The sequence below is a fragment of the Canis lupus genome, chromosome 20 (genome assembly GCF_011100685.1).
Source record: "Canis lupus familiaris isolate Mischka breed German Shepherd chromosome 20, alternate assembly UU_Cfam_GSD_1.0, whole genome shotgun sequence".
NCBI lineage: Eukaryota > Metazoa > Chordata > Mammalia > Carnivora > Canidae > Canis > Canis lupus.
The window spans coordinates 31,782,738-31,795,630 of NC_049241.1; the positions used below are offsets into that span (position 1 = coordinate 31,782,738).

Sequence of the window (12,893 nt, forward strand, 5' to 3'; positions counted from 1 at the left end):
CAAATTGGGACTCCCTAGAGTTCCCCTCTTTGACTCCTGAACACAAAGTCTAGTTTTGAGTCTCTCACCACCATCAATCGATCCAGTATTCTGGGTCACTCCAATCTGTTACCGCTCCTCTTGTCATCTGGTGTCCACAACCCAACCTGGTACCCCAGAGAAGGTAAAGCCTTCTACTTGCAGCATTTTTTGAGCATCAGGATTTTTGTAAAAAAAGAGATACAAGTACATCCACTAGATGTATTTTGTAAATCAGAGTTGCCATTGCATATGGCCTACCCTCCAATGAGCTCAAAATTTGAGGGTTTTTTCTTTACTGTTCGAGTCCAAATTGTCTCTTTAAGTCATCCTGAACTATAAAAATCAAAACAAATCAAAATTAAGGTTGCCCAAAAAATCACTCCCACCAATACAGAAATAAGCCAAACATGATCAAGTGTATTGCTTCTTCAATATAAAGATCACTGAAAACAAACTGAAAAAAGAGACTCAAAAAACAAGCTGAAAAATCATAAGAGAATGTTTAAAGACAGACTTATTTATTCATTTGAGAGAGACAGCAAGCACGCATGGATGGGAGGAGGTGAAGAGTAAAGGAGAGAGAAAATCTTAAGCAGATTCCACTTGAGCACAGAGCCCCACGTGAAGCTCCATCTCACCACCCTGAGATCATGACCTGAGCCAAAACCACGAGTCAGACACTTAACCAACTAAGCCACCCAAGTGTCCCAATCTAAGAGACTCTTAACTATAAACAATAAACTGAGGATGGATGGAGGGTGGTAGGTGGGGAATGGGCTAAATGGGTGATGGGTATTAAGGATAGCACTTGTGATGAGCACTGAGTATTAAATGTAAGTAATGAATCACTAAATTCCACACCTGAAACCAGTTTTACTCTATATGTTAACTAACTAGAGTTTAAATAAAACTTGAAATAAAAAATTTGAAAATTTGAAAATATTAAAAAAAAATTAAAAAACAAGCTGAAAAAGTCTCCTAACTTGATAAAGTTCCTTTCACAAACTTTTCCATCTGAGGACAAATTGAAAGTAGAGTAATCCTGGTGACTAAAATACAGAAGAGATTATTTTAATATCTTCTACTTTCAAAATAAAGCCTAAATTTACTAGAAAAATATTTGCTAGGCCAGGTTTCAAAACTATTTATTTAATATTTTTCATAACACCCAGAACTTACTAGGGGTAGAGTGGCAGGAGAGAGAGGGAAGGAGACCCAGGACATTAGGCAGAGGCCAGTGAACCTGCATCCTGATTGTAGACATAGTGGTGAGACCCAAGCTCATGGTGGGAACAAGGGGCAGCTGTCTGGCAGGTGCCTTGGCTCCCAAGAGAGCAGTTTACTCCCTTTCCAACACTACATTTTATAGTGAAACAAAAGACATTACCCCCCCTTAGAAGCTGGGTGTTTGGGTTTCACACCTTCTCATTTGGGCATTCTTTGGTTGGCCATCAACAAGAACTGATTGAAAAGAAATACAGAGATTTCAATTACTGTTAATGTGGCTTAAGTGTTTCCACTGTCACAGTCTAGGGCTTCAACTTTTTAATAAGTTTCCCATAATTATTGCAACTTTTTGGTCTAATTCCAGCTGAGGATTTAATGGGACTCATTCTGACAAGATATAGGATATTGTCCCAATAGATGTTCATTTGGAAATGGGCCACTTGCAATTTCAAGTGTGCAGAGCTGTGCAAGATGAAAAGCACTGGCAGTATAATTTCCACCTTGTGTCCCAGGCTCTGTGGATTTGTAGCTCATCCAGGCTGTCCATCTGGGGAGCAAACAGCATGTACTCCTTGATGAGAAACTCTGGCCAACCAACCAGCTGTGAAAAAAATAGATTACTCTTGTCATTTTTTTCTCCTAGGTAATTTGCTGGGAGTAAAAATATAATTTCTTAGAAGGTGTGCAGTTAAAAGCAAATACTAGGGATGTGTCTGATTTATATTTAAAACTTCACTACACTTTTATTTGTTAAATTTAATTTTCAACAATACCCTGGCTGTGATAATATTTTCTAATTCACAGGAGATGGAAAGGTTGGTTTCTAGTATTTGTACACTAAGCAAATACAGGAAGGAGGATGTGGAGGAGGAAGAACAGAGGAGGAGGACTCAGCTGGCAGGCTGATCTGAGCACAAAGAAATGCACTGTTGTTCTTCCCAAGGTAAAGAAGATATTATGGTGGAATTAAGTAACAGTTGGGAAAATAAATCTTCCTATTGCCCCCAGGAAGCTAAAATGGTAAATGCATCTTTTAAGACTCTGACATATAACTTCATCCTTGAGAAAATTCAGGTCATGCGAGATAGATAATCAGGGTAATTATAGATCAATTGAGCTACAGAGCTAAAAGAGACTGTTAAGAACAGTATGAGTTATAACATGCAATATCTATATGTATAACATGTTGGCCATGCTATGCATTTTCAGCCAACCAAAGGGAATGGAACGATATATGCCAAGGTAAATTAAACTCTTCCATTTGTACCCAGTGGAGAGTTAATGACAAAATTTGAAATGAAATAATTTGCAGTAATACATCTGCACTGTGAGTTACAAAATATGTAGTCATAAATGAGTGTTGCACAGTAACTTGCTGTCTGGAATTTAAAAATTATAGCACTGTGTCTCATATAACCTTACCTAGAAATTGTTCTGACCCAGAAATTATTTTTAAAAAATTAATTCAAAACAGATATTAGTATTTTCTAATTGACATATTAGTGTTACATATTATTTGATTTATTTTGACATTGGCTTTTATTAGCTATGAATTAGTATATACATGTACACATATACATACACACGACTTGTATCCATAGTCCTTTTTTCTTACAACTCAATAAAAGAAGGATTCTTACTATTCAGTAAAAAGAATCCAAACAAACCAATTAAAAATAATACACAAAGATTTGAACACAATCTCTACAAAGGAAGATACATTAATAGGTAAGAAGTACATGAGGAGGAGCTCAACATCATGAATTATCAGGGCATTACAAATTAAAACAATAGTGAGACACCATTCCACATCCATTAGATTGAATAAAATTTAAAAGCCTGACATTATCAAGTGTTGAAGTGGCTATGGAGCAACAGGAACTCTCCAACATTGCTGGTAGGAATGCAAAATGGTTCACTTTAAAAAAAAATAGTTTTGGGATCCCTGGGTGGTGCAGCGGTTGGGCGCCTGCCTTTGGCCCAGGGCGCGATCCTGGAGACCTGGGATCGAATCCCACGTCTGGCTCCCGGTGCATGGAGCCTGCTTCTCCCTCTGCCTATGTCTCTGCCTCTCTCTCTCTCTCTCTCTCTCTCTGTGACTATCATAAATAAATAAAAATTAAAAAAAAATAGTTTGGCACATACAAAATTTTTTTACTATATGACCCAGCCATTCTACTCCTAGAAATTTATTCAAGAAAAATGAAAACATATGTCCACACAAAGACTTGTATATGCATGCTTATGACCGCTTTATTCATAACAGTCAAAAACTGGAAACAATCCAAATGTTCATTACACCCAGTGAATGGCTAATTAAACTAAGATATATTGATACAAAAAAAAAAAAACTACTCAGCACTAAAAAAATAACTACTAATACACACAACACAGGAAATCTCAAAACATTATTATGCTGGGGTACCTGGGTGGTATAGTTGGTTAAGCCTCTGACTTTTGATTTTGGGTCACAATCTCAAGGTTGTGAGATCCAGCCCCACATCAGGCTCCATGATCAGCAGGTAGTCTTCTTGGGATTTTCTACCTCTCCCTCTGGCCCTCCTCTCTCTCTCTCTCTCTAAAAATAAATAAATAAATCTTATTTAAAAATGGTGCCAAGCAAAAGAAGCCAGATTCCTAAGGGTACCATATGATTCCATTGGTATAAAGATCTAGAAGAGTCAAATCTAATCTTTAGTGACAAAAAAAAAAAAAAAATTTAGTGGTTGCCTGGAACCAGACATAGGAGATGGTTACTAAGATGGGCACAAAGGAACTTTCTGGGTAATAAAAATTGTATATATCTTGATAACTTTGGTACCTCAATAAATGTGATTAAATACATTTTTTAATTGTCAATGGCTTTTAATTCATTTAGATAAGCCTTTAAATAATAATCAAGCTTCTCTCTCACTTGTCTTCCTTTCACCTCCTTCTCCAACAAACCCACCACATTAGCCATCTATGTGTAACTTGAACATGCCAGACACACTAAAATCTTGTGCAAAGCCATTCCTTCTGCCTAGACAACTATTCTCTCAGATCTCACTTGATTCACTTCATCTTCTTCAATTCTTTTCTCTGTGAGTCCCACCCTGTCCACTCTATCTAAAATTCTAAACTTCCTAATATTGTCTATAACCTATTCTGTTTTATTTTTTTCTGCATAACTTCTATCACCTTCTAATATACTCAATATTTTACTGATTTTTATTACATTTTAGCTTGCCCCTCCAACTACAATGTAATGTTATGGGTTTGGAATTTCTTCTATTGTATTCATTGTTGTATTCATTGTTGAATCCCTAGAACATTGCCACATAGGAGGCACCTGACATATGTTTGCTGAATAAATGAATAAATAAATGCATAAAAGAAATAAAATCAACTATATAGTCATAATACTAAATAGGAAAGAACCAAATTCTCACATTAAAAATAAGATAGTCAAGGCCAGCCCAGGTGGCTCAGCAGTTTAGTGCCGGCTTCAGCCCAGGGCCTGATCCTAGAGATCCAGGATTGAGTTCCACGTCAAGCTCCCTGCATGGAGCCTGCTTCTCCCTCTGCTTGTGTCTCTGCCTCTTTCTCTCTCTCTCTCTCTCTCTCTCTCTCTCTCTCTGTGTGTGTCTCTCATAAATAAATAAATAAAAATCTTTTAAAAAATAAAAATAAATAAATAAAAATAATATAGTCATATCCCAATAAAAAACAAAGCCCAACTACATTCACCCAAATTAAAAAAAAATAGTCACGGTTAAAAATTATTTATATTAGGGGGCAAGACGGCAGAAAAGTAGGGTCCCCAAGTCACCTGTCCCCACCAACTCATCTAGATAACTTTCAAATCATCCTGAAAACCTACAAATTTGACCTGAGACTTAAAGAGAGAACAGCTGGAATGCTACAGAGAGAAGAGTTTGCACTTCTAACAAGTACAGCTCATTTTTAGCCACTCTGCACTGAGCAAAATGACTAGAAAGAAAAACTCATCACAAAAGAAAGAATCAGAAATAGTACTGTCTGCCACAGAGTTATAGAATTTGGATTACAATTCGATGTCAGAAAGCCAATTCAGAAGCACAATTATAAAGCTACTGGTGGCTCTGGAAAAAAGCATAAAGGATTCAAGAGACTTCATGACTGCAGAATTTAGATGTAATCAGATCAAAATTAAAAATCAATTAAATGAGATGCAATCCAAACTGGAGGTCCTAATGACAAGGGTTAATAAGGTAGAAGAAAGAGTGAGTGACATAGAAGACAAGTTAATGGTAAGGAAGGAAGCTGAGGAAAAAAGAGAAAAACAATTAAAAGACCACGAGGAAACGTTAAGGGAAATAAATGACAGCCTCATAAGGAAAAATCTACATTTAATTGCGGTTCCAGAGGTCACCAAAAGGGACAGAGGACCAGACAGCATATTTGAACAAATCATAATTGAGAACTTCCCTAATTTGTGGAGGGAAACAGGCATTTAGATCCAGGAGATAGAGAGGTCCCCCCTTAAAATCAATAAAAACCATTCAACACCTCGACGTTTAATAGTGAAAATTGCAAATTCCAAAGATAAAGAGAAAATCCTTAAAACAGCAAGGGACGAGAGACCCTTAACTTATATGGGGAGAAATATTAGAATAACAGCAGACCTCTCCACAGAGACCTGGCAGGCCAGAAAGGGCTGGCAGGATATACTCAGGGTGCTAAATGAGAAGAATATGCAGCCAAGAATACTTTATCCAGCAAGGCTCTCATTCAGAATAGGAGTGATTAAGAGCTTCCAAGATAGGCAGAAACTGAAAGAATATGTGACCACCAAACCGGCTCTCCAAGAAATATTAAGAGGGACTCTGTAAAAGAAAGAGGATGCCCAAAGAAATAATCCACAAAAACAGGGATTGAATAGGTATTATGATGACACTAAATTCATATCTTTCAATAGTAAGTCTGAACATGAATGGACTTAATGATCGCATCAAAAGACATAGAGCTTGAGACTGGATAAAAAAGCAAGACCCAGGCAGCCCAGGTGGCTTAACAGTTTAGCACTGCCTTCAGTCCATGGCCTGATCCTAGAGACTAAGGATTGAGTCCCATGTCGGACTCCCTTCATGGAGCCTGCTTCTCCCTCTGCCTGTGTACTCTGCCTCTCCCCCCCCCCGTGTCTCTCATGAATAAATAAATAAAATATTTTAAAAAAGGAAGACCCATCTATTTGCTGTCTACAAGAGATTCATTTTAGATCCAGGGCAACTACAGCCTGAAAATGAAAGGTTGGAGAACCATTTACCATTCAAATGGTCCTCAAAAGAAAGCAGGGGTAGCGATCCTCACATGAGATAAATTAAAGTTTATTCCAAAGAATGTAGCAAGAGATGAAGAGGGATACTATATCATACAAAAAGGATATATCCAACAAGAGGAACTAACAATCAGGAATATTTATGCCCCTAATGTGGGAGCTGCCATGTATATCAATCAATTAATAACCAAAGTAAAGACATAATTAGATAATAATACACTAATACTGGGAGACTTCAACATGCCACTTTCTGCAAATGACAGAATTTCTAAGCACAACATCACCAAAGAAACAAGAGCTTTAAATGATACACTGGACCAGATGGATTTCACAGATATTTACAGAACTTTACATCCAAACACAAATGAATACAGATTCTTCTCAAGTGCACATGGAACTTTCTCCAGAATAGACCACATACTGGGTCACAAATCAGGTATAAACTGATATCAAAAGATTGGGATTGTCCCCTACATATTTTCAGACCATAATGCTTTGAAATCTTGAACTTAATCACAAGAAGAAATTTGGAAGAAACTCAAACACATGGAGGTTATAGAGCATCCTGCTAAAAGATGAAAGGGTCAACCAAGAAATTAGAGAAGAATTAAAAAGATTCATGGAAACTAAGAGAATGAAGATACAACCATTCAAAATCTTTGGGATACAGCAAAAGTAGTCCTGAGAGGGAAATACATCGCAATACAAGCTACCCTCAAAAAATTGGAAAAAAAACCTCAAATACACAAGCTAACCTTGCACCTAAAGGAACTGGAGAAAGAACAGCAAATAAAACCTACACCAAGCAGAAGAAGAGAGTTAATAAATATTCAAGCAGAACTCAATGAAATAGAGACCAGAAGAACTGTAGAAGAGATCAACAAAACCAAGAGTTGGTTCTTTGAAAGAATTAATAAGATAGATAAACCATTACCCAGCCTTATTAAAAACAAAAAGACTCAAATTAATAAAATCACAATAGAAAAAGGAGATATCACCACCAATACCAAGGAAATACAAACGATTTTAAAAACATATTATGAACAGCTATATGCCAATAAATTAGGCAATCTAGAAGAAATGAATGCATTTCTGGAAAACCACAAACTACCAAAACTGCAACAGGAAGAAATAGAAAACCTCAACAGGCCAATAACCAGGGAGGAAATTGAAGCAGTCATCAAAAACTTCCCAAGACACAAAAGTCTAGGGCCAGATGGCTTCCCAGGGGAATTCTATCAAACATTTAAAGAAGAAACAATACCAATTCTACTAAAGCTGTTCTGAAAGATAGAATGGGATGGGATACTTCCAAACTCGTTTTATGAGGCCAGCATCACCTTAATTCCAAAACCAGACAAAGACCCCACAAAAAAGGAGAAATATAGACCAATATCCTTGATAAACACAGATGCAAAAACTCTTAACAAGATACTAGCCAATAGGGTCCAACAGTACATGAAGAAGATTATTCACCATGACCAAGTGGGATTTATCCCCAGGATGCAAGGCTAGTTCAACACTCGTAAAGCAATCAATGTGATAGATCATATCAACAAGAGAAAAAACAAGAACTATATGATCCTCTCAATAGATGCAGAGAAAGTATTTGACAAAATACAGAACCCATTCCTGATCAAAACTCTTCAGAGTGTAGGGATAGAGGGAACATTCCTCAACATCTTAAAGCCATCTATGAAAGCCCACAGCAAATATCATTATCAATGGGGAAACACTGGGAGCTTTTCCACTAAAATCAGGAACACAGCAGGGATGTCCACTTTCACCACTGCTATTCAACATAGTACTAGAAGTCCTAGCCTCAGCAATCAGACAACAAAAAGAAATCAAAGGCATTCAAATTGGCAAAGAAGAAGTCAAACTCTCCCTCCTTGCAGATGACATGATACTGTACATAGAAAACCCAAAAGACTCACCTCAAGATTGCTAGAACTCATACAGCAATTCGGCAGTGTGGTAGGATACAAAATCAATGCCCAGAAATCAGTGGTATTTCTATACACTAACAATGAGACTGAAGAAAGAGAAATTAAGGAGTCAATCCCATTTACAATTGCAGTCAAAACCATAAGTTACCTAGGAATAAACCTAACCAAAGAGATAAAGGATCTTTACCCTAAAAACTACAGAACACTTCTGAAAGAAACTGAGGAAAGCACAAAGAGATGGAAAAAAATTCCATGCTCGTGGATTGGAAGAATTAATATTGTGAAAATGTCAATGCTACCCAGGGCAATTTACACGTTTAATGCAATCCCTATCAAAATACCATGGACTTTCTTCAGAGAGTTGGAACAAATCATCAAAAGATTTCTGTCGAATCAGAAAAGACCCCGAGTAGCCAGGGGAATATTGAAAAAGAAAACTAGAGTCGGGGGCATCACAATGCCGGATTTCAAGTTGTACTACAAAGCTGTGATCATCAAAACAGTGTGGTACTGGCACAAAAACAGACACATAGATCAATGGAACAGAATAGAGAAGCCAGAAATGGGCCCTCAACAATATGGTCAACTAATATTCGACACACCAGGAAAGACTATCCACTGGAAAATGGACAGTCTCTTCAATAAATGGTGCTGGGAAAATTGGACATCCACATGCAGAAGAATGAAACTGGACCATTCTCTTACACCACGTACAAAGATAAACTCAAAATGGATGAAAGACCTAAATGTGAGACACGAATCCATCAAAATCCTAGAGGAGAACACAGGCAACACCCTTTTTGAACTCAGCCACAGTAACTTCTTGCAAGATACATCCACGAAGGCAAAAGAAAGAAAAGCAAAAATGAACTATTGGGACTTCATCAAGATAAGAAGCTTTTGCACAGCAAAGGATACAGTCAACAAAACGAAAAGACAACCTACAGAATGGGAGAAGATATTTGCAAATGACATATCAGATAAAGGGCTAGTATCCGAGATCTGTAAAGAACTTATTAAACTCAACATCAAAGAAACAAACAATCCAATCATGAAATGGGCAAAAGACATGAACAGAAATTTCACCAAAGAAGACACTGACATGGCCTACAAGCACATGAGAAAGTGCTCTTCATCCCTTGCCATCAGGGAAATACAATTCAAAACCACAATGAGATACCACCTCACACCAGTGAGAATGGGGAAAATTAACAAGACAGGAAACAACAAATGTTGGAGAGGATGTGGAGAAAGGCGAATCCTCTTGCACTGTGGGTGGGAATGTGAACTGGTGCAGCCACTCTGGAAAACCGTGTGGAAATTCCTCAAAGAATTAAAAATAGAGTTACCCTACGACCCTGCAATTGCACTGCTGGGGATTTACCCCAAAGATACAGATGCAGTGAAACGCCAGGATACCTGCACCCCAATGTTTATAGCGGCAATGTCCACAATAGCCAAACTGTGGAAGGAGCCTTGGTGTCCATTGAAAGATGAATGGATAAAGAAGCTGTGGTCTATGTATATAATGGAATATTACTCAGCCATTAGAAACGACAAATACCCACCATTTGCTTCAACGTGGATGGAAATGGAGGGTATTATGCTGAGTGAAGTAAGTCAATTGGAGAAGGACAAACATTATATGATCTCATTCACTTGGGGAATATAAAAAATAGTGAAACGGAATAAAGGGGAGAGGAGAGAAAATGAGTGGGAAATATCAGTGAGGGTGATAGAACATGAAAGACTCCAAACTCTGGGAAACAAACAAGGGGTAGTAGAAAGGGAGGTGGGTGGGGGGTTGGGGTGACTGGGTGACAGGCACTGAGGGGGGCACTTGTTGGGATGAGCACTGGGTGCTATGCTATATGTGGCAAATCGAAATCCAATAAAAAATATACAAAAAATAAAATTACTTTATATTAGATTAACAAGCAAACAAAAGGAAAAGCAGCAGCGATATTAATATTACTAAAGACTAATCTAAGAGAATAACATGTTTTACAACTTATTAAAATAATCCAACAGTTATAAATCTATAGGCATCAAAAAACACAAAACCAAAAAAGGCAAAAATATTACAAATGAAGCAGAGCTTGGTAAATACAAATAACAGTGGAAATCTTTCCAGAGTTGAACAGATCTGCTGCACAAAATAAGTATAGGTAGAAGAATTAAATGAAATAATAAATTTATAAGATATTTATTTCTCAGTGAACATCTTTATTTCATTAAAATATAAGCCCCACAAACAAAGTTATATATCTGTGCTATTGACTTGCTATATCATCAGCACCTAGAAAAGGGTGTGGTATAGAATTGAGCTTGATGAATATTTGTTGAATGAATATTTGCATTAAAAAATTTCACTCCATACTTAACTAACAAAATCTTTAACACAACATTTTTAACAGATATTTTTAAAGAAGAGCTTTGCAAATCACATAATAGAAAACTGTAGGATAAAATCTGTGAAAGAACATATTGTAATGTAATGTAATCCAACAATGCAGCAAAGAATAATAATACCATGTGATCAACTAAGGTATATTCTAGGAATGCAAGAGTGGCTTAATATCAGGAAATCTATAATTATAAATTCATCATATAATTAAAGGGAAAAAATCAAATGATTTTGTTGAAAGAGCCTTAGATGAAACTAAGGGCCTTAAATAAAACTAAGCCACTATTGCTGACGTAAAACCTAAATAAAAAAAAAAAAAATAGACATCAATGACTTAAATATAATAAAGTTTATTTACCAATGACTAAAAAATAGTATTCTAAATTATGAAATACTAAACCCTATTTAATTTAAGTTGGGAGCTGTACTGAGACACCTGTTATCATCTTTGGTATGTAATAGTAACTTGACAATTTGAAAAAATAAAACGGAGCAAGAAAATAAAATAATAGGCATAGATATTGGGGAAAAAAGAAATACTATCTTTTTTTGGTTGATTGTAGGATTCTGTGCCTTGCAAACTCAAGAGACTCTGGTAAACTATTACTAAATTTAAGGAAAAACTATGAAAAGAGCTGAATACCATATACATAAACAGAACTCAACATCTTTCTGAATAAATGCAAAAGTATGTGATGTTCTTGAATGGGAAGATTTCAAAATCACCAAAAAAATCTAAAAATTAATATTTGAAATTAATACAATTAAAACTGGGGTAAGAGACTTCTAAGAATTAGATTCATTTATATTAAAGTTTAGATCTGGGATCCTTGGGTGGCGCAGCGGTTTGGCGCCTGCCTTTGGCCCAGGGCGCGATCTGGAGACCCGGGATCGAATCCCACATCGGGCTTCCGGTGCATGGAGCCTGCTTCTCCCTCTGCCTGTGTCTCTGCCTCTCTCTCTCTCTCTGTGTGTGACTATCATAAATAAATAAAAATAAATTTAAAAAAATAATAAATAAATAAATAAAGTTTAGATCTAAGATGGCAATAAAGGGCCCCAAAGGAACTAAGAAAAAGATGAAGAATAGAAGATGACATCTCTTATCAGATATTAGAACTTTCATATTCTACTGTGATCAAATTAATCATAATGGCACCAAAATATCCACTGGGTGGTCAGTATAACAAACAGAGAATCCACAAACAGATCTCTCTAAATTTGAGGATTATATATCAGAAATTTTATTTCAATTCAGCTAAAAAAGAATGAATGGTTTAAGCCATGTAGACCAAGTTGGTTATTCATCTGGGAGAAAATATAGGCGACCCTCTCTCTTGTACCTTAAACAAAAATAAATCTCAGATAAAGATTAAACCATAAAAAATAAAACATAATAAATCTAGACTACAGATTAAACCATAAAAATAAAACATAATAAATCTAGACTACATGTATAATCTAGAAAGTACAGAAAACCTTTATAATAAAGACAGAAAACCCCAGAGATAACAAAAAAAATATAGATGAACCTACACTACAGATAATTGTTAAACATTTGTATGGAAAAAGATACAAACAAAGTCCACAAAAACATATGTGGGTCTGAGGATATATTCCCAATAGAAATAAGAACTTGGAGGGTTAATATCTATAATACAGAAGTATTTTTTAAAAATTAACAGGAAATACATACATACATCTGTAAATTTCATCACAACCTCATTATTTGGATGTGTTTTTTTGTTTTGTTTTGTTTTTGCTCTGTTTTTTTGCTGATTAACCAACTAATAAAATGCCATAAGAAAATTAAATTAACAGGAAAAATAAATATTCTAATAGAAAAATAGTCAAGGAATATGAAGGAACAAACCTAAATGACCACAAACATGTAAAAAAGATATTCAACCTCATTAAAAGTAAGGAAAAAACCAATAATCAATAAAATATTTTCTACCTAGTGGAAAGGCAAAAATTAAAGAGTAATAAT

The 12,893-nt window shown here is 36.0% G+C and overlaps 1 long non-coding RNA gene across 3 annotated transcripts in view; it reads right to left on the bottom strand.

Annotated features, from left to right (window-relative positions):
• Window positions 1–1,149: 1,149 nt before the first annotated feature.
• The window catches only part of LOC111091299, a 73,716-nt gene continuing 61,972 nt past the window's right edge, over window positions 1,150–12,893 (bottom strand). The window contains exons 1-2 of one of the 3 annotated variants that reach the window (XR_005374853.1): window positions 3,674–3,735; window positions 1,150–1,849 (exon numbers count right to left, since the gene is read on the bottom strand). This is a non-coding gene — a long non-coding RNA (uncharacterized LOC111091299). Of the gene's footprint in view, window positions 1,850–3,673; window positions 3,736–3,774; window positions 3,827–12,893 lie in introns of those variants that run through there. The other 2 variants (XR_005374852.1, XR_005374851.1) reach the window with 2 other exon arrangements.